Source organism: Bos indicus, chromosome 2, assembly GCF_029378745.1.
Source record: "Bos indicus isolate NIAB-ARS_2022 breed Sahiwal x Tharparkar chromosome 2, NIAB-ARS_B.indTharparkar_mat_pri_1.0, whole genome shotgun sequence".
In the NCBI taxonomy this organism is placed as follows: domain Eukaryota; kingdom Metazoa; phylum Chordata; class Mammalia; order Artiodactyla; family Bovidae; genus Bos; species Bos indicus.
This window is the reverse complement of record NC_091761.1, coordinates 59053985-59058071: the sequence shown is the minus strand read 5'-3', so window position 1 is coordinate 59058071 and position 4087 is coordinate 59053985.

Genomic DNA, 4087 nt, shown 5'->3' with positions numbered 1-4087 from the left:
TTTAATACACAACACAGAGAAAATGCAAGAAATGTGATTCCCCTTAAAGAATCTTTTAATCATTGATACCTGCAAGCTGGTGCTTTTAGAATCTTTGTAATGCTAGGTAAGGTTATTTCATGTTAACTGCACAATTAACTCATGTCATCAGTGAAGCTTTTTTCATTTGAATTAAGTCCCCAGTCCCTATAAAATTAGAATTTTCCTCATTTGCCGAAGTCTTCCAATTACTTTCTAAGTTGAATTAGTAGTGCACTAAACTTTTATTTCCAGAGAAATGAGTTCAAACAGAGGTCATCCATGTAAATGAGTTGAGTGATCTCAAACTAGCATTTAAGTGTGTCAGAAAGTTCTATCTGTATTAGTTTATTTTTAAAGGCAAATGAAAGATAAGGGTATGAATATTGTGAATTTATTTAAGGATACATTTCTGAAAATGACCGTACTTCCATCTAAATCTTCAGCACCCATCAATTAACTTGCTGGGGAACAAAGTTTATGGCAGGCCTGAGAATCTGAGGAGATGACAAGTCAAAGAGGTAGAACCAGCAGAAAAGATGCTCTGAGTTAAAGGTGCCATGGACAGTTAATCTGTAAATTACTAAAGCTTATGCCAAGTTATAAGGTAATGAATTCTTATGATGCCAAAGCTGCTGCTGCTAAGTCGCTTCAGTCGTGTCCGACTCTGTGCAACCTCATGGACTGCAGCCTACCAGGCTCCTCTGTCCATGGGATTTTCCAGGCAAGAGTACTGGAGTGGGGTGCCATTGCCTTCTCTGGATGCCAAAGCTAAAAGCTTTCAATTCTTATTTAACCTTGCTTGCAATGCTTTAAGTTAGCAGGTATTTTCTTCAACTTAATAATGGTGCAAGTGATTGAAAGAGCTAGACAACTTGTTTGAGAAAGCAAAGTAAATAAGTGGTAGATTAGGACTCTTATCCAGGTTCTTCTGATTCCAAGGTTTATAATTTTCCCCTCTATACTAACATCAATCAAAAGGACCCAGGTTCTTCACTGTGGTAACAGAAAAGACTTCCAGAAGATAATATATAGGGGAGAAGTGATGGATGTATGCATAGTCTTTGACTCTCTCCCCAGGTGCACCTCCTCAGTTGGGTCCTCACCCACTGATCCTTGTACTCCATTTGTCCCTATAATGTAAAGATTGCACTTCTCTTGTCTTTAAGCATAGTTTATATAGACATTTGAGCCATACCACCTGAGCCACCAGGGAAGCCCACTTACTTAGACATATTTTTCTAAGGAATTTATAAAAGGTGTGTGTGTAGGGGAATGATACCAAACTTCACTTACAGTTCCAGTTGCAAAATTCAGGTGTAAAATCCTAAAATAACATGGCTGGGCCATGTCTGGAACATGGGCACTTCACTTTGCTGTGTCTATTTGTATGCTCTTTTTGCACAAGGGACAAAAAAGCTTTGGTCAAAAGGGAATGGAATTCAGACCGCCAGAGCTCTGCACCCAGAGATAAAACAGATTTTATGGGTGTAGGAATTGCGTTTGAAGACCAGATTGTAAAAAAAGGTAATCTGGACCCTTTGAGACTTGGACAATGTGCATGAGACTCAATACCAAGGCTTAAGCTGTTGGATGCTATTAGTGAATCCGAACAAGTATGTTAGTTGATAATAGGACCTCATCCTGGCATCTGGTCTGGTAAGAATGGAAGAACTGCAACTCTTGGAACCTTGGGTTATTTACTGAGAATCCAAGTGAGGAATGATATAGACAATGCGTCATCCTTCTGCCTTATTCAAACACAACTCCTTTTCACTACAAAGAGGCAATGATAAGAAACCCTAGACCAAGGCTCAAGGGCAAAACAGGCAGCATTCTCAAATCCTGTAACATTCACAAATATTAGATGCAGTAGCGATGTTCCCAAGGAACTAAAACAGAGGTCAGTATTTATGAAGTTCAGCTGCTAGTTGTTTGAATATCTGTTTTTTAGCAATACAAAATAGACTTCAAAAAACTTTTTGTTTTATATTGGAGTATAGCCAATTAACAATATTGTGATAGTTTCAGGTGGGAAACAGGACTCAACCATACATATACCTTTATCTGGGAATCTCTCTATTCAAATGAGTCTCAAGAGGGTCTGATTTCCTGCTTAAGTGATGGTGGGGGTGGTTTAGCCACTAAGTCATGTCTGACTCTTACAATCCCATGAATTATAATCCACCAGACTCCTCTGCCCATTGGATTTCCCAGACAAGAATACTGGAGTGGGCTGCCATTTCCTTCTCCAGGGGATCTTCCCTACCCAGGAATCAAACCCACGTCTCCTGCATTGCAAGTGGTTTCTTGATCGCTAAGCCACCAGGGAAGCCCTTCTGCTTAAGCAGCAGTTCTCTGAACTATAGAAGACGAATTCACTGTATCAGCTAACTCACCGCCATGCCCCTATTCCTATTCTGGGATTTCAGAAATACTTGAGGCAGGGAAATTCTAGAAAGACTGGGCTTACTGTAGATAAGCTGGAGAGTAGTTCAGAGTAGACAGACTTGGCTTTTTATAAACTCGGATCTAAACACATTCTTTTCTGGCTTCCTGCCTAATTTTTCCTTATTATCATCTCATAACATCCATTTCATGGGTCGACTGAGGTTATAGTTTACTTAAAGACTTTGCTCCACCCTCTCATGCAAACAAGGGAATTTAACCTTTGAAGTTGCTTCAATGTGGTTTCACAAGACACAAGTGTAGTGGGATGGATGATGTCCCTACAAAGATATATCCATGCCTTATCTCCAAAACCTGTGAATGAGGTCTTATTTTGAAAACGAGATGCCAGTCCAGGTTCGATGCATGATACTGGATGCTTGGGGCTGGTGCACTGGGACGACCCAGAGGGATGGTATGGGGAGGGAGGAGGGAGGAGGGTTCAGGATGGGGAGCACATGTATACCTGTGATGGATTCATTTTGATATTTGGCAAAACTAATACAATTATGTAAAGTTTAAAAATAAAATAAAATTAAAAAAAAAAGTCTTTGCATTTCAAGATGATGCTATCTTGGATTATCTGGGTACACCTTAAATCCAATGATAAGTGTCCTTATAAGAGTTAAAATAGGAGAAAACAAAAAGAAAGTCATATGAAGACAGCCCAAGGCTGGAGTTAAGCAGCAACAGGCCGAGGAACACATGGAGCTAGTAGAATTTGAAAGAGGCAAAGACAGGTTCACCCCTTGAAACTTGAAAGAGCATAGCCCTGTCAATGTCTTGATTTGATACTTCTGGCCTCCAGAACTGTGAGACAATAATTTTTCCTGTTATAAACCACTCAGTGTGTGTAACCTGTCACAGTAGCCACAGAAGGGCTTCCCAGGCGGTGCTAGTGATAAGGAATCTGCCTGCCAATGCAGGAGACACAGAGACTCTGGTTCGATCCCCGGGATGGAAAGATCCCCTGGAGGAGCGCACAGCAACCAACTCTAGTATTGTTGCCTGGAGAATCCCATGGGCAGAGGAGCCTGGTGGGCTATGGTCCATAAGGTTTCAAAGAGCCAGACACAAGCGACTTAGCATAGCACAGCACAGCACAGCAGAGCCATAGAAAACAAAAACAACTAGTAACGACACTAAAACTACACAATAGTTATAATACAAATATAGTAAAAAATGGAATACGTACTCCAAGATTATGGCCATTGAACAAGAGTATGGTCACTGAACACCTACTTATATTTTTGGAGCATTTCGCACTCAGAATTCTCCCATATTTGTCATTTAAAACTTACAGAATCATGCAGGTGGGCAAGACCATCCCAATATTACAGCTGATGAAACTGGATCCCAAAAAGGTTAAAGATTTTCCCAGAAGACCCCTGCAATTAGGTAGGAGAGTGGGGATTTGTGTCTGGGTCTAACATCAAAACCATTATCTTTCCAATATGTCATTCAGCCTGTTCATTAGGAAACTCGTTTATTTTAAACTATTTCAAAATTAGAGTAAACTGGTGGGATAGCTGAAGATAATTTAATACAAACACTGTCTGCCAGAGATGCAGTGTCACTAAAAGTACTGTAATTTTCATCTCTCTGTATTAAAATATTTCTT